This window comes from Medicago sativa, chromosome 6 (genome assembly GCF_051527215.1).
Source record: "Medicago sativa cultivar Bolivia chromosome 6, Bolivia_mono, whole genome shotgun sequence".
In the NCBI taxonomy this organism is placed as follows: domain Eukaryota; kingdom Viridiplantae; phylum Streptophyta; class Magnoliopsida; order Fabales; family Fabaceae; genus Medicago; species Medicago sativa.
In genome coordinates this window covers 57,428,717-57,453,504 of record NC_140754.1, presented here as the reverse complement: position 1 = coordinate 57,453,504, position 24,788 = coordinate 57,428,717, and the positions used below count along the sequence as shown (strand labels likewise).

At 39.7% G+C, this 24,788-nt stretch overlaps 2 pseudogenes; both read left to right on the top strand.

Moving 5' to 3' along the window:
- Positions 1-851: 851 nt before the first annotated feature.
- Positions 852-12,161, top strand: LOC146915867 (uncharacterized; annotated as a pseudogene).
- Positions 12,162-13,936: 1,775 nt separating this feature from the next.
- Positions 13,937-24,144, top strand: LOC146915866 (uncharacterized; annotated as a pseudogene).
- Positions 24,145-24,788: the final 644 nt, after the last annotated feature.

Here is a 24,788-nt window from a genome sequence, read left to right as displayed (position 1 = left end):
TTGTCACACCTGTTGCCACAGTAACTCCACCGGTTGCTCCTCCTATTGACAAGAATGCCAGCCCATCGGGCCAGTCTATTGAAGAGTCTAATCTGGACGAGATCCTGAGGCTCATCAAAAAGAGCGATTATAGGATTGTAGACCAGCTGCTGCAAACTCTGTCGAAAATATCCATCTTGTCTTTGCTCCTGAGGTCAGAGGCTCACAGGAAAGTGTTGATGAAAGTGCTAGAACAGGCCTATGTTGATCATGAAGTCTCCGTGGATCAGTTCGATGGAATAGTGGGTAACATTACTGCTTGTAATAACTTGTGGTTTGGTGACGATGAACTTCCTGAAGCAGGGAAATACCACAACTTAGCTTTGCATATCTCAGTGCACTGCAAGTCTGACATGATATCCAACGTGTTGGTGGACACTGGATCATCCTTAAATGTAATGCCTGAGTCTACATTGAGACAGTTGAGTCATCATGGAATTTCTCTAAGGGGAAGCAGCTATTTGGTTAAGGCTTTTGACGGATCTCGTAAAGATGTTCTTGGAGAAGTAGATCTGCCAATTACCATTGGTCCTGAGACTTTCCAGATCACTTTCCAGGTCATGGACATCAATGCTTGTTACAGTTGCCTCCTCGGAAGACCGTGGATTCATGATGCTGGGGCAGTAACTTCCACTCTGCATCAAAAGCTCAAGTTTGTGAGGAACGGTAAACTTGTCACTATACATGGTTAAGAAGCGTATCTGGTGAGCCAAGTGTCATCTTTCTCTTATGTTGAAGCAGGGTCCGCTGAAGGGACGTCATTTCAAGGCTTGACTGTTGAAGGTGCAGAACCCCGAAGAGGTAGTGCTACCATGGCTTCATTAAAAGACTCCCAAAAAGCTGTTCAAGAAGGGCAAGCTGCTAGCTGGGGGAAAGTGATACAGATTTTGCAGAATAAGCGCAGAGAAGGCCTCGGTTTCTCCCCGATCTTGGGCGTTTCAACGGGAACTTTCTATAGTGCTGGGTTTATCAATGCTATTGCCGAAGATGCTGCTAAAAGTAGTGATATGCATGTGTTTGTTGTACCAGGAGGCACCGTGAGAAATTGGGAGGCCGTTGATATTCCTTTAGTCATGCATGCTTCCATGTAATGTGTCTTGTTGCTCATGTTTTTCTCTGTTTTCAAAATAACAATCCTTTCGCTCTGCCCAAGGCGAAAGTGATGTCTTTGTAAGGGCATGTTTGTTTCGTCATTGCCGTTATTAATAAAAGTTGTCGTCTTTCCCGCGACTCTTTGTTTTTTTCTTTTTTACTTTTAGTGCCTTTTCTTGGAAATAATGGTAATGCCAGAAAAAACCAAAACATCTTTATTTTCTGATTAATTTCAAAAATCTGCATAAAAAAACCTTTTTCTAAAATCATCCCAATCATATTATGCAGATTGAACAATAATAAACTCGTTGAACACAGTGACCCTACGGCTCCTCCAAATTTTGAATTCCCTGTATACGAAGCTGAAGATAAGGAGGATGACGAAGTGATACCATATGAGATCACTCGACTGCTTGAGCAAGAAAGAAGAGCCATTCAGCCTCACCAGGAAGAGATTGAGCTCGTTAATTTGGGTACTGAAGAGAACAAGCGGGAGATCAAAATTGGTGCTGCACTTGAGCCAGAAGTGAAAAAGAAGATTACTCAGCTTCTCCGTGATTATCCAGATGTCTTTGCATGGTCCTATGAAGATATGCCGGGTCTAGATCCTAAGATTGTGGAGCATCGGATACCGACAAGACCTGAATGCCCTCCCGTCAAGCAGAAATTGAGAAGGTCTCATCCAGACACGGCTCTTAAGATTAAGGCTGAGGTGCAAAAGCAAATTGATGCAGGCTTCGTCATGACAGCTGAATATCCTGAGTGGATTGCCAACATTGTACCAGTACCAAAGAAAGATGGGAAAGTTCGAATGTGTGTTGATTACAGAGATTTGAACAAAGCCAGTCCAAAATATAACTTCCCATTGCCTCATATTGATGTACTCGTTGACAGTACTGCTCAATCCAAAGTGTTCTCCTTTATGGATGGTTTCTCTGGCTATAACCAGATACGGATGTCACCTGAAGATAGAGAAAAAACTTCTTTTATTACTCCATGGGGAACATTCTGTTATAAAGTGATGCCGTTTGGTTTGATAAATGCTGGTGCTACCTATCAAAGGGGTATGACCACTCTGTTTCATGATATAATTCACAAATAAATTGAAGTATATGTTGATGATATGATTGTGAATTCAAGTGATGAAGAGCAGCATGTTGTGTATTTGAAAAAAATGTTTGAAAGATTAAGAAAGTACAAACTGCGGTTGAATCCCAACAAATGTACGTTCGGTGTAAGATCTGGAAAGCTGCTAGGCTTCATTGTCAGCCAAAGAGGCATTGAAGTTGATCCTGACAAAGTCCGAGCTATCAGAGAGATGCCGGCCCCTCAAACTGAAAAGCAAGTCAGAGGTTTCCTCGGACGCCTAAATTACATTTCAAGATTTATATCTCACATGACTGCTACCTGTGGACCAATTTTCAAATTGCTCAGAAAGAATCAGCCTGTTGTATGGAATAATGAATGCCAGGAAGCTTTTGATAGCATTAAAGAATACCTGTTGGAACCACCTATCCTTGTCCCGCCAGTGGAAGGAAGGCCTTTGATTATGTACCTGTCAGTGGTAGATGAATCCATGGGTTGTGTTCTCGGTCAACAAGACGAGACTGGAAAGAAAGAAATTGCTATCTACTATCTGAGCAAGAAATTCACCGACTGTGAGACTCGGTATACAATGCTTGAAAAGACTTGTTGTGCTTTAGCTTGGGTTGCCAAACGCATGCGTCATTATATGGTGAATCATACAACTTGGTTGATATCCCGAATGGATCCAATCAAGTACATCTTTGAAAAGCCTGCTGTTACTGGAAAGATTGCACGTTGGCAAATGTTGTTGTCTGAATATGACATTGTGTATAAAGCTCAAAAAGCCATCTAAGGAAGTATCCTTGCTGAGCATCTTGCTTCTCAACCTCTTGATGATTACCAACCAATTAAGTTTGAGTTCCCTGATGAAGAGATTATGTATCTAAAAGCAAAAGACTGTGAGGAACCATTGATTGATGAAGGGCCGGACCCCAACAGCAAATGGGGGTTGGTATTTGATGGTGCTGTCAATGCTTATGGTAAGGGGATTGGGGCCATTATTGTAACTCCGCAGAGGCACCACATTCCTTTCACTGCTCGAGTATCTTTCGAATGCACGAATAATATGGCTGAATATGAAGCGTGTATCTTGGGAATTGAAGAAGCCATTGATATGAGAATTAAGCATCTAGACATCTACGGTGATTCCGCTCTTGTCATTAATCAGATAAAAGGTGAATGGGAGACTCATCATGAGAAGCTGATCCCTTACCGTGACTATGCAAGACGTCTGTTGACATACTTTACAAAGGTTGAGCTGCACCATATCCCTCGGGATGAGAACCAGATGATTGATGCTCTTGCTACTTTGTCTTCCATGTTTCGTGTGAACCACTGGAATGATGTGCCCATAATCAAAGTGCAGCGTCTTAATAGACCCGCTCATGTGTTTACTATTGAAAAAGCACCTAGTCAGACTGATGAAGATGTGAATGATGGAAAACCTTTGGTATTACAATATCAAACAGTTCTTGCAGAATCATGAATATCCACCCGGTGCTTCCAATTGGGATAAAAAGACCCTGAGGAGATGGGCTAGTAGATTCCTTCTGGACGGAGAAATTCTATACAAGAGGAACTATGACATGGTCTTGTTGAGATGTGTTGACAAACAAGAAGCTGAGAAATTGATGCATGATGTACATGATGGTACTTTTGGGACCCATGCCACGGGCCACACTATGTCAAGAAAGCTGTTAAGAGCCGGCTATTACTGGATGACTATGGAGCGTGACTGCTACAAACATGCCAAGAGATGCCACAAATGTCAAATCTATGCTGACAAGATATATGTGCCTCCACATGCTCTTCCCCATGGCCTTTCTCTCTGTGGGGCATTCACATGATCGGAAGAATCGAGCCAAAGGCTTCTAATGGACATCGTTTCATTTTAGTGGCAATTGATTATTTCTCCAAATGGGTTAAAGCTACTTCCTATGTGAATGTGACCAAGCAAGTGGTAGTTAAATTTATCAAGAATAACATCATCTGTCGATATGGTGTTCCCAACAAGATCATCACTGACAATGGTTCCAATTTGAACAATAACATGATGCAAGCTTTATGTGAAGAATTCAAGATTGAACATCACAACTCTTCTCCTTATAGACCACAGATGAATGGTGCAGTTGAGGCCGCTAACAAGAACATCAAGAAGATTGTTCAGAAGATGGTCACTACTTACAAAGACTGGCATGAGATGCTACCTTTTGCCTTGCATGGTTACCGTACTACGGTGCGCAGTTGAACTGGGGCAACACCTTTTTCCCTGGTATATGGTATGGAAGTAGTTCTCCCTCTGGAAGTGAAGATTCCGTCTCTTTGAGTGATCATGGAAGCAAAATTAACTGAGGCTGAATGGTGTCAAAGTCGGTATGATCAGTTGAATTTGATCGAAGAGAAATGCATGGATGCTATGGCTCATGGACAGTTGTATCAAGTGCGAATGAAGAATGCTTTTGACAAGAAAGTCCGACCTCGTGAATTCAAGGAAGGCGAACTTGTATTGAAAAGAAGGATAAGTCAGCAACCTAGCGGCAAGTTGACACCTAACTATGAAGGTCCTTATGTTGTCAAGAAGGCTTACTATGGTGGTGCTTTAATTCTTACACACATGGATGGTGTTGAACTTCCGAATCTTGTAAATGCCGATATAGTCAAGAAATACTTTGTCTAAAAATATGAAAAGAACAGCGTGGTAGGTCGAAAACCCGAAAGGGCGGCCTAGGCAAAAATACGCTTCCCGGTGGATCGAAAACCCGAAAGGGCGATCCTGGCAAAAATTAGGGACAAAAAAATGAATATGAAAAAGCTCGCTGAGATTGTACGCAACTCAGGCAAAAATGAGCGTCTCGATGAGCCGAAAACCCGAAAGGGCGGTTCATGCAAAAATGAGATTGATAATGAAAGACAAGTAACTATATCTGGCAAATCACCACCACCCCTTGGGGCATCTGCAGCTGTCAATGATCGTCTTCATCAGAAGCTTCTGTACTTGTGAGTTCAAAATTTCTATGAAATGTAGCGGTCATCGTGTTCAATGTACCACCAACCAATAAAATTACCATTTTCCAAACTTTGTAAATCCATGGAGTTATGCCTTTGGCTGACTTTCACCCTTCTACATCAATATTGAGCCTGTGCTTTCGTTTGAAATTCTATTTTCTTTCTATTTTCAATGCTATATACAAAATATTTTCTTTCTATTTGATAATGTCAATGACTGAAACAAACATCTTTGAAAATTGAGAAACCTTTTTCTGTCTATTTTGAAAGCAAACCTGAGCAATAGGATACATTCCAGTGAAACATGCATGAATAAATGTGTACCAATGTCCATTTCAATACATGTTACAAGCAGGTTGTTCCCCAAGGTGATCCGTGGTTAATGGCAAGAATGAAAAAACAGAATGAAAAACAAAAAATGAAAAGGAAAAGCTCGATAAGTCGAAAACCCGAAAGGGCGGCTTAGGCAAAAATGAGCACCCCGTTGATTGACAACCTGTGAAGGATATTCAGGCAAAAATGGGGCAATGAAAAGAATTTATCCCCGGTTAATCGAAAACCCGAAAGGGCGGTTCAGGCAAAAATGGGATTGAAGAATGAAAATGAAAGAATGAAAAATGATATAAAAGCATTGACCACAGATGCGAACATCCAATGTTTACTCAGCACTGACACGCCTAACAATGGCGACCTGTATCAAAGAACCTTCCAAGGTTCCCTCTTCTGCAAGTTTTGTGTATGTGAAGTGATATATTGCCCTCAGCCATGGTTTCGATACGTCTCTCAACGAAGGTCTCTCCAAAGAGGATTCCTGTGTGTATATGTTATAGCACGAGCCACAACGTGCCCAATCTTCCAATGTTTTGTCTGTCTCTGTGAAACTTCTCCGCCAAGTTGTAAACCAATCATGCATTTCCAAGCATTCATACATGCATAATCATGCATTCTATGTGCTCATGCATTTGTAAAATTGTTATACCATACGTACATATTGCATTTTCAATCTCAAACTCCAATTCAACTCAATCTCAACTTCCAATTCAATTCAGTTTCAACCCTCAATTCAATGTCTATGCCTATGTCTATGTTCGATTCCATGTCTATGTCTATGTTTGTGTCTTTGATTATTTTCAACTTTCAATGACTATTTCAATGTCAACTTTCAATTCAATTCAACGTCTCAGTCAATGTTAACCCACTCTCAATTTGGTTTTGGGCCAACGATAATGGTCATGTCTATCTTCAAATCAAGACAATGTCAATTTACTCTCAATTTGTATCTTGCTAAATCAAGCTCCCCATGTATCTTGCTATACGTTTCGTTATTGGTCAAGTGGCTAGTTCGATCCAAAGAATAGCTTGTACCTGCTTATATGCCTGTGTTTCCGGTCAAACGACAAGTTCGATCCAAAGAACAGTTTGTACCCGGATTATGTTTTGTTATCGGTCAAACGACAAGTTCGATCCGAAGAACAGTCTGCACCTGCCTGCATGTTGTGATATTGATCAAGCAGCAAGTTCGATCCAAAGAACAGCTTGTATCAGCCTTTTGTCTATGTCTCCAGGTCAAACAACAAGTTCGATCCAAAGAACAGTTTGTACCTGTCTACCTGTTTGTGTTATTGATCAAGTAGCAAGTTCGATCCAAAGAACAGCCTGTATCTACCTATATGTCTATGTTTCCGGTCAAGTGACAAGTTCGATCCGAAGAACAGCTTGTACCTGTCTTCTATCCCCGGTCAAGTAGCAAGTTCGATCCGAAGAATAGCTTGTACTCACCTTTTGTTTGTATTACTTGGAAAAGTGGCTAGTTCGCTCCAAAGAACAGCTTGTACCTACCCGTTGTCCCCTGATTTGTCTACCCTGTCAATGTCCACCTAGATCCCCAGTGATATGACATGCTCTGTAGACTCCAGTTGTTTGTTTTGCATTCATAATCAAAATGTTGCATGGCATTCATGTTTTTGCAAATGTGAGAGCGTATTTTTATGTCCAAAAACAGTGCAAATGTTAATATTTAAGTATCTTCGTCCCGTCAAAACAAAGACTTCGTCTCTTGACTCTCCGGACAAAGAAACTTAAATAGGGGCAACTGTCATACCCTAATTTTGGACCTAAAAATACTTGCTCAAAATATTTTTCATCTTTGATATGTGTTTGTTACTCTTGAGAGATTGCCAATTTGACATTGTTTGCCATGATATTTTACTATGCTTTAGCTGCTTGTTTTACTGTCTTTGCTTAGAAAAATTTTCAATTGTGACTTTGTCTATGTTTTCTTGCATTTTAAACCATCCAAAGGGTCTTTCTTGCATTCCAAGTTATTTGAAGAGTGTCTCTGATCAGTTGCATATTTCCCTGCATCTTATTTCAATGTTATTTGCAAAAATCATGAAAAAGGGCATTTTAGTCATTTCATGCATTCAAACTCTTTTTAATCCCTGAAAATTGTCTCTGAGTCTTTTCAATTTATTTGTATAAATCCTTGTTTCAATTCCACGTCAAAATCCATTTCAGAAATTGCATTTGAGTCATTTTGAGTCAATTTAGTCCCTAGGGGCATTTTGGTCATTTCACATAAAATTTTGACAGAGAGAGGTTACTTTAAAGTACCTCATTTGGTAATTGGTTCATTTTAGTCCTTTTTGTGTTTTTTAACTGTTTCACTTTACGTTATTTTCCATTTTACATTTTTTACCCAATTTTATTTTAATTTGCATTTTAGTCCTTCAAAGTTTTAAAATTTCTTTTTAGTCCAGTTTGTTAAATTGCAGTCCAGTCCTGTTATTTCTAACAATTGCAGAATAGTCCTTATTTTGTATCAAGTTTGTTTTAGTCTCTTTCCAGTTTTGCAGGTCAGTCCTTTAACTTCCAAAAATTGCAAAAAGGTCCCTAAGTCCAAATCAGTCCAAGGCCGAGTTAGTTACAGTCCAGGAACACATGACAACATTTCATTGGGTCTCAAGTACACATGGCAGCCTATATAAGGCCACATCACTGACTGCAACAGCACCAATTCCATTCACAACATGCCAACTCATAAAATCACAAAAACAAATCAAAGTTTTCTCTCTCTTTGCGGTTAGATCAAAAGCTCAACAGAATTGAAGAACATTGTTGAAGTTCATCAAGAACTTCATCAATATTGATCATCACCAAACCCTAACCAACTCAATCTTCCACCAAAATTCATCAATCAAAGCCTCAGATTCAATATAACCGATCGAAATTCACAAAAACTCTCAGAAATTCATCATCATCGAGTTGTTAATCCAAAAAAAATCACGTAATCACTTGCAATTCGAATGCGAGTTTGTTACGAAGTGTAACAAACTCAAGCACGATCGCAAGGACGCGTGTGAGCCAGAGAAGAAGAAGGAATTGAAGTTGAATTCAACCGAAGAAGAAGAAGAGAACCGACACCGATTTATTTTTGGTTTGCAGAATCAAAAGTGCTTACCAAAGGAATTCGAAGTTCTCCGAAGAATTTTTGTTCGAATCTCCAAGTCAAACTCAGGTAATCTCTCAAAACTCCTTCGTTTTCATCGCAAAAGCTCATCGAAGGTCTACAAACACAAATAAACGGTGAATTGAAGCAGATTAACAAGTTCTAAGACTTGTTCTTTCGAAGAACTCTGAAAAGATTGAAAAGATTTGGAAACCGAACCCTAAAACGTAGATCTACAAAGATTCACCGTTTATTGGCAAAATCTAAGTTCATATTCGTAATCAGTGTGAAAAATAAGTGGATTAGGGTTTAGATCCAGACAAATCGAAGTTGTTTGAAGTGTTGTCGGAAACTGGAAATCACGCCAGAGAAGATGAAGATTCTGGCGGATCTATGAAGATTCCGGCCAATCTTCATCCTCCCCGGCCGTTTCTTTCCAGAAACCGGCGAGGGAAGAACACCAGTGAGGAGAGAGGTGAGAGCTTCTCTCACTAGGAGAAGTTAGAGAGAGAAAGAGAAGAGGAGAATGAATTGGACGAGTCCTCAGGTATTTATATAGGCACCTGAACCGGTCTGGTTCAACCTTGGTTCAGTCCCCTTGCATCCTGGCCGTTGGATTTAGGTTTGATCCAATTGGATCAATCCTAAAAATTGGTTCAATATTGTCTTGTTATTTTTAATAAATTTTGACATGTTTTACATATTAATCTTGATTAAAAATACATGAAAATAGTTTGTTCTTTGTTAATTCAATTCTTTTTCATTTCTTGTTAAAAATCTTGTTAAAAATTTCTAAAAATCTTGTGAACTTTCTTGCAACTATTTTTATGCTTGAGATTCGTTTCTCATAATATTTTGGCATGTTAAAAAAAATGGATAAAAATGTAGGTGATTTGTTTGTGATTTTTAGTGCCTCTTGTCAATGTTTGTGAAGTTTTTTGCATGATTTGATTCCAATACTTTGTCTCATGATGATTGATACTTGATGGTTAAATTTTGTGATATGTTTGTCTTTAGTTTAGTGTATTTAGGTGCTGTTTGTGATGTATGGTATTAGTTTCTTGTCTTACAAGTCATGTAAACAATTGTTTGTGAAAATAAAGTACCAAATGTGTCTAAAAATATATCATAGTTCTTGACTTGAATGTATTCTTATAATTCTCACATTATTGATTGTAATAAAACCTTTGGGAAAATTGTCATGATATGAGGGTTATAGGTCATATACTTGTTTTGATATTATGATAAATTTTAGGTATATTTTGCCACTTTTATGTTAAGAGTTTTGTTACTTTTTTGTCAAGTTTCTTTAGTGTTTCTATTGCTTATAATTTCTATTCTCTTATGCCTTATGCTACTAACCCTCTCATTTTATTTTTCATTCATCCATAAGCATCTCATCCTCCATCTTATATTCTTAGCTTTTATTTCTTGCACTTTAATTTTCGTGCCAAGACTTAGCATGTAAGACTTAGGGACTTTGTAATTCTCTTTATGCTTTTAAATTCTTGCAAGACCATAGCATGTAAACTAGGGCATATGTAAAGGACAATGGACTCTAATGATGTACACCGACACAAGCACCGACACATGTACACACATCACATGGATACTTTAGATGTATGTTTAGGGAATGTATGCTTTAGATGTATGCTTAGGAATCACGATACTTAGAAAAATTCTCTTTTCAAAAAAAGACATGAACAACTTCACTCAAATAATTTTCCAAAGAAACCTTGGGATCAAAATCCCATTGAATTTTCCCTTTATTTTCTTAAACAAAAAACTTTAATGAACTTTAATCATACTTAGACTTCTTTCTTTCTAGGGGGGCCCGTGACTTCTATGCCCGATACTGCAGCTATGGGTCTGAGTCTGAGTCTGAGGATGATCCTTCCACTTCCTATGCTTGAGGATTTCTGTTTCCTGTTGTTATTTCCAGTTATTGTTTATGTTGTTTTACATTTGAAAGTTTATCCCTTGGCTTAGCATTTCAAAGGGAATCATCTTGTAAGACCTTGTGATGTTTGCGTATTTCGTCTGGTCATGATGTTTCAATTGTTTAGTAATGTTTACGAATTTCTAATTTGTCTAAAACCCTTCGATAACACAAAAAAGAGTGTTTTTTGCATATGCATTTACACATTTCATGCATCATACGCATTCATTGGTCACAAAAAACTTCCCTGGTGCTCATTACCTCCTGGTTCCTCTTCCGCAGTCTGAAAGGTGGCTCGTGCTCGTAAGGTTTACCAACCAGCTAGAGTTCATCAGACAAGATTGTACAAGAGAAGAAACATGGCTAACTTTGATGAAGAGAATGCTCAGCTTCGTGCCGAATTGGCTACTATGAAAGAAGACTTGGCTAAGGCTCATGATACTATGTCTACCTTGCTGGCCGCACAAGAACAACTGGACACGTCTGTCCCAGCTACTACCGAAATGATTCCATCCATCCCATTATCCACTGTGGCTTCTGATGCTCGGTTATGCCTAATGGGCGCCCTTATGGACTCTCAGCTTTTTATGCTCCCAACGCGGCTGGTATTCCTGGTATTGGCAATCAAGGACAAATTCCTGCAACAACCTTTGCTCCTACAAATACCTCTATGCCTCAAGTGACTACTGTTGTTACCGATCCTGTTGTGCATACTGTGCAACAGGTAATCGATGTTGACACTCCGTGTGGACAGGACCCTATAGTGGAGGCTATGAGAGAACAGTTAAGAGAGCTAGCTGGAGAGCTCCGTGAGGTCAAAGCCAGCCATGTGAACGGTGTTTCTGCTAAGGCTCGTGATCTATGCCTGGTATCTCGATTTGAGGTTCCTAAGAAGTTCAAAGTGCCGGATTTCGACAAATACAATATCCTCTGCCACCGGGTCAACCACCAGTGCCCGTTAATGCCATCGCTCAGTAGGTACAACAGCAGCCTCCTGCTCAACAGCAACAGCCGCAACAACAGGGCCCTCTGCCCAGGCCTTATTTTCCACCAATACCAATGTGGTATGCTGATCTGCTCCCAACTCTACTTGCTAAAGGGCATTGTGTCACCAGACCAGGCAAGCCTCCGCATACGCCATTGCCTCCCAGGTTCCGACAGGATCTCAAATTTGAATTCCATCAAGGCGCTCAAGGCCATGATGTTGAAGGGTGCTATGCTCTGAAGTATGTTGCAAAGGATCTAATAGACAGAGGACAGTTGACTTTTGAAAATAGTGTTCCGCACGTTCTTGACAATCCGCTTCCAAACCATGCGGCTGTTAACATGATTGAGGCTTTCGAAGGAGTCTGTGCCCTTGATAAGATTGAAACATCTCGGATTCCTCGAGAAGTCCCTGCTTTAGATGTCCGTAATGTTGCTACTCCTTTGGTGCCGCTACATGTCAAGCTTTGCCAAGCTTCCTTGTTTAATCACATCATGCTTCCTGTTCAGAGTGTCTTCAGAATCCTATGGGTTGTTGTACCGTGCAGGGTGATATACAGAGTCTAATGGACAACAAGCACTTAGTTGCCAGTGACGTTTGTGTGATTGTGCCAGTATTTCATGATTCCCCTGCCAAAATTGTACCTCAGACAAGGAAAGTTGAACCCTTGGTGATCAGGCTACCTGGCCCGGTATCTTATGCCTCTACTAAGGCAATCCCTTACAAGTATGATGCAACTATGATTGAGAATGGAGTGGAAGTGCCCCTGGTATCCCCAGCTGCGGTTAGTAACATTGCTGAAGAAACTACAACTCTGAGAAGTGGAAGGGTCCGTCCACCCTTGTTCCAGAAGAAGGTTGTTACACCTGCTACCACAGTAACTCCACCAGTTGCTCCTCTTGTTGACAAGAATGCCAGCCCATCGGGCCAGTCTATTGAAGAGTCTAATCTGGATGAGATTTTGAGGCTCATTAAAAAAAGCAATTATAAGATTGTAGACCTGCTGCTGCAAACTCCGTCAAAAATATCTATCTTGTCTTTGCTCCTGAGCTCAGAAGCTCACTGGAAAGTGTTGATGAAAGTGCTGGAACAGGCCTATGTTGATCATGAAGTCTCCGTGGATCAGTTCGACGGAATAGTGGGTAACATTACTGCATGTAATAACTTGTGGTTTGGTGATGATGAACTCCCCAAAGCAGGGAAATACCACAACTTAGCTTTGCATATCTCAGTACACTGTAAGTCTGACATGATATCCAACGTGTTGGTGGACACTGGATCGTCCTTAAATGTAATGCCTGAGTCTACACTAAGACAGTTGAGTCATCATGGAATTTCTCTAAGGGGAAGCAGTTATTTGGTTAAGGCTTTTGACAGATCTCGTAAGGATGTTCTTGGAGAGGTAGATCTGCCAATTACCATTGGTCCGGAGACGTTCCAGGTCACTTTCCAAGTCATGGACATCAGCGCCTCTTACAGTTGCCTCCTCGGAAGATCGTGGATTCACGATGCTGGGGCAGTAACTTCCACTCTACATCAAAAGCTCAAGTTTGTGAGGAATGGTAAGCTTGTCACTGTACATGGTGAAGAAGCGTATCTGGTTAGCCAAGTGTCATCTTTCTCTTGTGTTGAAGCAGGGTCCGCTGAAGGGACGTCATTTCAAGGTTTGACTGTTGAAGGTACGGAACCCCGGAGAGCTAGTGCTACTATGGCTTCATTGAAAGACGCCCAGGAAGCTGTTCAAGAAGGGCAAGATGCTGGCTGGGGCAAGGTGATACATATTCTGGAGAATAAGCGCAAAGAGGGCCTGGGTTTCTCCCCGACCTCAGGTGTTTCAACAGGGATTTTCTACAGTGCTGGGTTTATCAACGCTATTGCCGAAGATGCTGCTGAGAATAGTTATGTGCCTGTGTTTGTCGTAGCAGGAGGCACCGTGACAAATTGGGAGGCCGTTGATATTCCTTTAGTCATGCATACCTCCATGTAATGTGTCTTGTTGCTCATGATTTTCTTTGTTTTCAAAATAACAATCATTTAGCTCTGCCCAAGGTGAAAGTGATGTCTTTGTAAGGGCATGTTTGTTTCGGCATTGCCGTTATCAATAAAAGTTGTCGTCTTTTCGGCGACTCTTCGATTTTTACTTTTTAGTGTTTTTTTTCTTGGAAATAATGGTAATGCCAGAAAAAACCAAAACGTCTGTATTTTCTTATTAATTTCAAAAATCTGCATGAAAAAACCTTTTTTCTAAAAATCACCCTAATCATATTATGCAGATTGAACCATAATAAACCCGTTGAACACAGTGACCCTATGGTTCCTCCAAATTTTGAATTCCCTGTATATGAAGCCGAAGATTAGGATGATGATGAAGAGATACCGTATAAGATCACTCGACTGCTTGAGCAAGAAAGAAGAGCCATTCAGCCTCACCAGGAAGAGATTGAGCTTGTCAACCTGGGTACTGAAGAGAATAAGCGAGAGATCAAAATCGGTGCTGCACTTGAGCCAGAAGTGAAAAAGAAGATTACTCAGCTTCTCCACGATTATCCAGATGTTTTTGCATGGTCCTATGAAGACATGCCGGGTCTAGATCCCGAGATTGTGGAGCATCGGATACCGACAAGACCTGAATGCCCTCCTGTTAAGCAGAAATTGAGAAGGTCTCGTCCAGACATGGCTCTTAAGATTTAGGCTGAGGTACAAAATAAAATTGATGCGGGTTTCCTCATGACAGCTGAATATCCTGAGTGGATCGCCAACATTGTACCAGTGCCGAAGAAAGATGGGAAAGTTCGGATGTGTGTTGACTACAGAGATTTGAATAAAGTCAGACCAAAAGATAACTTCCCATTGCCTCATATTGATGTACTCGTTGACAGTACTGCTCAATCCAAAGTGTTCTCCTTTATGGATGGTTTTTCGGGCTATAATCAGATACGGATGTCGCCTGAAGATAGGGAAAATACGTCTTTCATCACTCCATAGGGAACATTCTGTTATAAGGTAATGCCTTTCGGCTTGATAAATGCTGGTGCTACCTATCAAAGGGGTATGACTACTCTGTTTCATGATATGATTCACAAAGAGATCGAAGTATATGTTGATGACATGATTGTGAAATCAAGTGATGAAGAACAGCATGTTGTGTATTTGAAAAAGATGTTTGAAAGATTGAGGAAGTACAAGTAACAGTTGAATCCCAATAAATGTACATTCGGTGTAAGATCTGGAAAGTTGCTAGGCTTCATTGTCAGCCAAAGAGGCATTGAAGTTGATCTTGACAAGGTCCGAGCTATCAGAGAGATGTCGGCCCCTCAAACTAAAAAGCAAGTCAGAGGTTTCCTCGGACGCCTGAATTACATTTCAAGATTTATATCTCACATGACTGCTACCTGTGGACCAATTTTCAAATTGCTCAGAAAGAATCAGCCTGTTGTATGGAATGATGAATGCCAGGAAGCTTTTGATAGCATTAAAGAATACCTGTTGGAACCACCTATCCTTGTCCCGCCAGTGGAAGGAAGGCCTTTGATTATGTATCTGTCAGTGTTAGATGGATCCATGAGTTGTGTTCTTGGTCAACAAGACGAGACTGGAAAGAAAGAACGTGCTATCTACTATTTGAGCAAGAAATTCACCGACTGTGAGACTCGGTATACAATGCTCGAAAAGACTTGTTGTGCTTTAGCTTGGGCTGCCAAACGCCTGCGTCATTATATGGTGAATCATACAACTTGGTTGATATCCCGAATGGATCCAATCAAGTACATCTTTGAAAAGCCTGCTGTTACTGGAAAGATTGCACGTTGGCAAATGTTGTTGTCTGAATATGACATTGTGTATAAAACTCAAAAAGCAATCAAAGGAAGTATCCTTGCTGAGCATCTTGCTTGTCAACTTCTTGATGATTACCAGCCGATTAAGTTTGAATTCCCTGATGAAGAGATTATGTATCTGAAAGCAAAAGATTGTGAAGAACCGCTGATCAATGAAGGGCCAGATCCCAATAGCAAGTGGGGATTAGTCTTTGATGGTGCTGTCAATGGTTATGGTAAAGGAATTGGGGCAGTCATCGTAACTCCGCAGGGGCACCACATTCCATTTACTGCACGAATAACTTTAGAATGCACGAACAACAGGGCTGAATATGAAGCATGTATCTTGGGAATTGAAGAAGCAATTGACCTGAGGATCAAACGTCTTGACATCTACGGTGATTCCGCGCTTGTCATTAATCAGATAAAAGGCGAATGGGAAACTCATCATGAGAAGCTGATTCCTTACTGTGACTATGCAAGACGTCTGTTGACATACTTTACAAAGGTTGAGTTGCACCATATCCCTCGGGATGAAAACCAGATGGCTGATGCTCTTGCTACTTTATCTTCCATGTTTTGTGTGAACCACTGGAATGACGTGCCCATAATCAAAGTACAGCGTCTTGATAGACCCACTCATGTGTTCACTATTGAAAAAGTGCATGGTCAGGCTGATGAAGATGTGAAGGATGGAAAGCCTTGGTATTATGACATCAAACAATTCTTGTAGAATCATGAATATCCACCTGGTGCTTCCAACAGGGAGAAAAAGACCCGAGGAGATTGGCTAGCCAATTCCTTCTGGACGGAGAAATCCTATACAAGAGGAACTATGACATGGTCTTGTTGAGATGTGTTGATGAGCAAGAAGCTGAGAAATTGATGCATGATGTACATGATGGTACCTTCGAAACCCATGCTACAGGTCACACTATGTCAAGAAAACTGTTAAGAGCCGGCTATTACTGGATGACAAGAGATGCCACAAGTGTCAAATCTTTGCTGACAAGATTCATGTGCCTCCACATGCCCTCAATGTTATCTCCTCCCCATGGCCTTTCTCTATGTGGGGCATTGATATGATCGGAAGAATCGAGCCATATGCTTCTAATGGACATCGTTTCATTTTAGTGGCAATTGACTATTTCACCAAGTGGGTTGAAGCTGCTTCATATGCTAACGTGACAAAGCAAGTGGTAGTGAAATTTATCAAGGATAACATCATCTGTCGATATGGTGTTCCCAACAAGATCATCACTGACAATGGTTCCAATCTGAACAACAACATGATGCAAGCTTTATGTGAAGAATTCAAGATTGAACATCACAACTCTTCTCCTTATAGACCTCAGATGAATGGTGCAGTTGAGGCCGCTAACAAGAACATCAAAAAGATTGTTCTAAAAATGGTATGAGATGCTGCCATTTGCCCTACATGGTTACCGTACCATGGTACGTAGTTCAACCGGGGAAACGCCTTTCTCTCTAGTATATGGTATGGAAGCAGTTCTCCCTCTGGAAGTGGAGATTCCTTCTCTTCGTGTGATCATGGAGGCAAAATTAACTGAGGCTGAATGGTGTCAGAGTCGGTATGATCAGTTGAATTTGATTGAAGAGAAACGCATGAATGCTATGGCTCATGGACAGTTGTATCAAGTACGAATGAAGAATGCTTTTGACAAGAAGGTCCGACCTCGTGAGTTCAAGGAAGGTGAACTTGTATTAAAAAGAAAGATAAGTCAGCAACCTGACCCAAGGGGCAAGTGGACACCTAACTATGAAGGTCCTTATGTTGTCAAGAAGGCTTTCTCTGGTGGTGCTTTGATCCTTACACACATGGATGGTGTTGAACTTCTGAATCCTGTAAATGCCGATATAGTCAAGAAATAATTTGTCTAAAAATATGAAAAGAACAGCGTTGTAGGTCGAAAACCCGAAAGGGCGGCCTAGGCAAAAATGCGCTTCCCGGTGGATCGAAAACCCGAAAGGGCGATCCAGGCAAAAGTTAGGGACAAAAAAATGAATATGAAAAAGCTCGTTGAGATTGTACGCAACTCAGGCAAAAATGAGCGTTTCGATGAGCCGAAAACCCGAAAGGGCGGTTCATGCAAAAATGAGATTGATAATGAAAGACAAGTAACTATATCTGGCAAATCACCATCACCCCTTGGGGTATCTGCAACTGTCAGTGATCGTCTTCATCATATGTTTCTGTACTTGTGAATTCAAAATTTCTATGAAATGTAGCGGTCATCGTGTTCAATGTACCACCAACCAATAAAATTACCATTTTCCAAGCTTTGTAAATCCGTGGAGTTTTGCCTTTGGCTGACTTTCACTCTTCTACATCAATTTGAGCCTGTGCTTTTGTTTGAAATTCTATGTTCTTCCTATTTTCAATACTGTATACAAAATATTTTCTTTCTATTTGATAATGTCAATGTCTGAAACAAACATCTTTGAAAATTGAAAAACCCTTTTCTGTCTATTTTGAAAGCAAACCTGAGCAATAGGGTACATTCCAGTAGAACATGCATGAATAAATGTGTGTCAATGTCCATTTCAATACATGTTACAAGCAGGTTGTTCCCCAGGATGAGCTGTGGTCAATGGCAAGAATGAAAAAACAGAATGAAAATGAAAAATGAAAATGAAAAGCTCGCTAAGTTGAAAACCCGAAAGGGCGGCTTAGGCAAAAATGAGCACCCCGCTGATTGACAACCTGTGAAGGCAATTCAGGCAAAAATGGGGCAATGAAAAGAATTTATTCCCGGTGAATCGAAAACCCGAAAGGGCGGTTCAGGCAAAAATGGGACTGAAAAATCAAAAATGAAAAATGAAAGAATGAAAAATGATATGAAAAGCATTGACCACAGATGCGAACATCCAATGTTTACCCAGCACTGACACGCCTAGCAATGGCAACCTGTATCAAAGAACCTCCCAAGATTCCCTCTCCTGCAAGTTTTGTATATGTGATGTGATATATTGCCCTCAGCTATAGTTTCGATACGTCTCAACGACGGTCTCTCCAGGGAGGATTTCCATGTGTATATGTTATAGCACGAGTCACTACGTGGCCAATCTTCCAATGTTTTGTCTGTCTCTGTGAAACTTCTCTGCCAAATTGTAAACCAATCATGCATTTCCAAGCATTCATACATGCAAAATCATGCATTCTATGTGCTCATGCATCTGTAAAATTGTTATACCAAACGTACATGTTGCATTTTCTATCTCAACTTTCAATTCAATTCAATGCCTATGTCTCTTTCAATCTCAATTTTCAATTCAATGTCTCTGTTAATGTCTCTGTTAAAGTCTCTGTTTATGTCTATGTGAAAACTCCTGTGAAATTTCTGTGAGCCAACGTTATTTGGCCATGTTTCTACCTGCAAATTTGATGTCTATGTCAAAATCTCTGTAATGGTCATGTCTATCTTCAAGTCAAGACAATGTCGATCTACTCTCAATTTGTATCTTGCTAAACCAAGCTTCCCATGTATTTTGCTATATGTTTTGTTATTGGTCAAGTGGCTAGTTCGATCCAAAGAACAGCTTGTACCTGCTTATATGCCTGTGTTTCCGGTCAAACGACAAGTTTGATCCAAAGAACAGTTTGCACCCGGCTTATGTTTTGTTATCGGTCAAACAGCAAGTTTGATCCAAAGAACAGTTTGCACCTGCCTGCATGTTGTGTTATTGATCAAGTAGCAAGTTCGATCCAAAGAACAGCTTGTATCTGCCTATATGTCTATGTTTCCGGTCAAGTGACAAGTTCGATCCAAAGAGCAGCTTGTACCTGTCTTGTGCTTCTATCCCCAGTCAAGTAGCAAGTTCGATCCGAAGAACAGCTTGTACCCACCTTTTGGTTGTATAACTTGGTCAAGTGGCTAGTTCGCTCCAAAGAACAGCTTGTACCAACCTTTTGCCCCCTAGTTTGTCTACCCTGTTAATGTCTACCTAGATCCCCAGTGATATGACATGCTCTGTAGACTCCAGTTGTTTGTCTTGCATTCATAATCAAAATGTTGCATGGCATTCATGTTTTTGCAAATGTGAGAGCGTATTTTTAGGTGGCATTTAGCCTACACACTACACAAATTTGTGTAAGATGCACAAGTTAGAGAAAGTTTTTTTTAAACCATTGGATAAAAGAGAAACATTGATTTTATCATAGTATGTCCACACTATATCACTCACACTTTGTCTTCCCTCTTTTCACCACCACCACCAAACCCAACACTCATCGGTAATGCTATAATATTTATTTGACCTGAATTAAAAAAATAGATCAAGCGCTGTCCTTGTATCACTACATCAGTGAAGTGTAAACATTTTTAATTTTTTTACATGGAGGTGTACGATTCTTCTTTTCCATTAGAACTTGGTAACAAAAATCATCAAAAAAACAGGATAAGTTGTCCATAAAATGAAACGGAGAAGATGACTGGAGTCTATAGCAACGGTGGTGGACGGTGGTTCTCCGGCGACGGTCTCCAGAACTCAAAACAAAGTAGCTGAAACATTACCGTAGATCTCGTAGGATATGGTGAAGATGTATTGAGCAAATAGAAAAGCTTCTCGTTAATTTCACCAGTGTTAATTTGTTCATACGAGAAGTGAGTGTAATGGGGCTGCAAATAGTTTGGCCAAATTGGTTCATAGGGTAGTGGTAGGACTTGGATAGAAGAAGATCCTGGTGATATCCAGGCCCAATTGTACTGTGATTCCAATTATATAACCTTTCTCTTTTTTTTTTCTTTCTTTCGTGTTTATTGTTTATTTTGTGGATCTTACTGTTGAGCAAAATAGATCTTAAAATGTTCATTGATTGTGGTTTAATTTTAGTTTTCTGGTTTTTTTAAGAACATGATGAAGATAGAAAATGGATGGTAGTCTTATGATGGGTGAATTGCATATGGAGAGGTTGAAGACAAAGTGAGAGAGATATAGTGTGGGTAGACTATAATAAGGATCAATGTTCTTCTTTCATCTAATGGTTTAAAAAAACTGTCTCTAACTTGTTTCATGTGCACAAATTTGTGCATTGTGCATATTAAATGCCGTATTTTTATGTCCAAAAACAGTGCAAATGTTAATATTTAAGTATCTTCATCCCGTCAAATCAAAGACTTCGTCTCTTGACCCTCCGGACAAAGAAACTTAAATAGGGGCAGCTGTCATACCCTAATTTTGGACCTAAAAATACTTGCTCAAAATATTTTTCATCTCTGATATGGTCTTGGACCTTTAAAAGATTGCCAATTTGCTATTGTTTTACACTGATATTTTGCCCTGCTTTATCTGCCAATTTTGCTTTGAAAATCTTTTCAATTGTGATTTTGTCTATGTTCTCTTGCATTTGAAACCACACAAAGGATTTTATTGCATCTCAAGTCATTTGAATTTGTCTCTGATCAATTGCATATTTCTCTGCATTTTATTTGAACCTTATTTACAAAAATCATTAGAAAGGGCATTTTAGTCATTTCCTGCATTCAAACTCATTTTAGTCCTTGTAAATGTCTCTGAGTCTTTTCAACTTGTCTGCATAAATCCTTGCTTTAATTCTATGATAAAATTTATTTCAAAAATTGCATTTAAGTCATTTTGAGCCAATTTAGTCCCTAGGGGCATTTTGGTCATTTCACATAAAATTTTGACAGAGATGTTACTTTAAAGTACCTCATTTGGTAATTGGTTCATTTTAGTCCTTTTTGTTGCTTTTAATTGTTTCACTTTACGTTATTTTCAATTTACCATTTTTAAACCAAATTTTATTATTATTTAGTCCTTTCTTCCATTTTATTTTTTTCCTTTTTAGTCTTTTTTCATTTTAAGTCCTTTTAGTCCTTCAAATTGCAGTTCAGTCCTTTTCTTATTTTGCTGTTTTGTCCTTTTAATTAATTGCAGATTAGTCCTCCTAGTTGTTAAAATTGCATTTTTTAGTCGTTTTTTCAAAATTGCAGTTTGGTCCTTTAAGTTTGTCAAATTGCAGAAAGGTCCCAAGCCCCAAAATTCAGCAAGGCCGAGTTTGTTAGAGCTCCAAGCACAGGTGGCATTATCTCATTGGCGTACAGGTCCAAGTGTCAGCCTATAAAAGGCCATATCATCAATGCACAGTGCCAACACACCCACTCATTACGAGCCAAATCATCACAAACACATTCCCATTTCCATTTTCCAGAAAAACGGATCAAAACCTCAAGTTCACATGAACTTCATCAAGAACACGTGAACCAGAAACCCTAACCGTTTTCCAGATTCACCAAAACAAACACAAATCAACAAATTCAACACCAATTCCATCGTTTCATCACAATCCAGAACATTCATCCCCAAATCCAAACCCTAAATTTCCAGAACATGAAATTGAAGCAAAATCAAATGAATTCATCACAGTTCTCAGAGATTCAAGCATGAATCATCATCATTGAACTGGTTTCTTCGCAATTCAAGTGTGAATTCATCACTGACAGTGACGAATTCGCCACGATCACGAAGAGGAGTTTGAGAGAGAAGAAGAAGGATCGAAGCAAGGTTTTGAACCGACGAAGAAGAAGAAAAGGTTCACCGATTTATTTTCAGTCTCCAGAAGCTTCAAAACACTTACCAGAAGAATCTGAAGCAACTGTGAAGTTCTACGAAGAGTTCTTAGTTCAAATCTCCGATTAAACTCAGGTAACTTCACAAAACCTTCTCGTTTTTCATTTCAAAGACTCAACGAAGGTGCGTGAGCGTCTTTAATCGGTGAATCTATGTAGATCGAGGAAGATTAAAAGGTTTTCTTGCGAAAAACTTTGAAAACATAAAAAGATTTTCAAAACCGAAAAGTTAAAACTCCGATCTACGTAGATTCAAGCCTTGCATGTGCTTTTTGATGCGTGATTCGTATTTAAAATTAAAAAAGAAGTGGTTTAGGGTTTGATTCGAGTGTGAAACTCGCCGGAATCTGGAATTCACAGCGGATTTGATGAAGATACCGATGAATCTTCATCTTTTCCGTCCGTTTCATTCCAGAAACCGGCAGGGAAGATGAACGGAGAAGAGGAGAGAGGGGAGAGCTTCTCTCTCTAAGTGTAAACTTAGAGAGAGAAACGAAGAGAGAAAATGTTTTTGAACCGGCCTTTGGTGCTTTTATAAGGGCGTGAACCGGACCGGTTCGTTCGAACCAGTCTGGTTCACCTCTGAACCAAACGTTTTCACCGTTAGATCTAGGTCAGTGTTGGATCTGGATCAATCCAACGCCTCTGAGGCTTTTGGATAGTCCAGATCCAACTGCAACGTTGGGCTTGGGCCAATCTGCATGCTGTTTTCGCTTTTGCTTGTTATTTTGCTATTTGTACACTGTTAACTGTTAGTTACACCACTGTTCGCCTAAAAACTTTGATAAAAATCCCTGAAAATTTTGTTCAATATTTTCTTGTTATTTTTGATAAATTTTGATGTGTTTTACATGTTAATCTTGATAAAAAAAAATACATGAAAATAATTTGTTCTTTGGTAACTCAATACTTTTGTTAATTTTGTTAACAATTTTGCTAAAAACTTCTAAAATTTTGTGAACAACTCTTGTGATTGATTTGGATCTTATATTTAGTGGGTCATCAGTAAAGCTATCCAGAATCAGATGCCTTACACTGTACCGAGGCTCGTATCCGCAACAACTCCACCATCATCTTTACCCTTACTCTCTAAGACTATGGGAGAGCACCAGGAACAATTGGCTGATAAAGACCGAGCAGTTGCCATTTGGAAAAGGAAATATGATGAGGCTACGCTCATGGTAGAAGATAGAGATGAAGAAATAAGAAAACAGAACAGTGAGATTCTCAAATTAGGACAACAAATGATTGAGAGAGATGATCTACTCCAGGAGAAGGACAGGCTGCTTAAAAAGCATACCACTAAGAAGCAACGCATGGATTCCATGGATTTGTTTGACGGTCCGCATTCACATTTCAAGGATTATCTTACTTTCTACCTTTCTGTCATGTACTTTAGAGCCTATCCCTTGGCTTTGTTGTTAGAAAGGGAAACATCTCGTAGTACTTTAATTATTCAATAAAAGTTTCAATCATGATGTTTACAAAATTCATTTTATAAGTCCTTCGATAAATAAAATAATGTGTCCATTTTTTTGCATAACATCATGCATCATTTTGCATTTCATAGTCTCGAATCCAAAGTCTCACACAAATTTTTCTTTTCCATAAAAGGTCAGCTCGCTACAAAAGTGGCCAGACGTATTCTCCATGAGTCTACTCGTACTGACTACACTCGGTCAGTCTTAAAGAGGAAGATGGAATATCTCAAACAAGAAAATCAAGTGCTCCGTGAAGAAGTAGCCACCATGCAAACTAAGATGGGCGAAATGGCTGAAGCGATGAAGACAATGACAGCCATGCAAACTAAGATGGACGAAATGACTGAAGCAATGAGGATAATGGCGGCCACGCAGGCTCAAACACCACCTACTCCTACTATCAGGACTCAAGCCGAAACTGTTTCTACTGGCCCTGAATGGACTTTCTGTGCCGACACTCCAAAGCACTCTGCTCCTCAGCACTCCGTGCCCTGGTTCCCGCCTCTTACTGCCGGTGAAATACTCCATCCCGTTGCTTGTGAAGCTCAGATGCATACTCATCAGTATGCAGCTCATGTTCCTCCACCTTTTGTAAGAGCTCCTCCAGTCGCTATGACCTATGATGAGTCAATAATTAGCTAGTTTTAATATAATAATTGGTTTCGTTTTAATTAGATTTAAGTTTATTTTATTTTAATATTATTTCCTTTTTGAACTATTTTACTTCAATTGCATATTATTATATTTCAGGAATAAATATTTGATGGATTGAGTCTTGGAGCAAAAGAAAGGGGTCTGGAGCTGATTCGGAGCAAAAATACGAAGATTCAGAGACAAAAATATGTCTCCCCCAAGTAAGAAGCTTCGCACGACCCATGCTAAGGTTGGCACGGCCGTGCCACCTCCCAGGACAGCCTTTTGTTGCTTTCGCTTAGGATTTAAGCTACTCTATTCTAGTTTTGACCAAAATGCCTGCAGTTGCTTGTGGAACATTCTACTGATGTAATTGCTTAGATTTTAAGTCGAATGTATCCTATAAATAGAGTAGCTAGCCATCACAAACAAATCGTCTTTATTTTTTGGAATTCAATAAGTGACAATTGTCTTTCTCAATAAAGTTCTTCTTTTATTTCTTTACTTTCTTATTATTTACTTTATGCTTTCTCTCTTCTCCTCTATGTGTACGATGAGCATGACTGAGTAGACTTCTTTGTCTTGGGATTGTTGGATAAGTCTAATGACATAATCCGAATCAAACCAAGCCTTAAACCTTAATTTTATGTAAC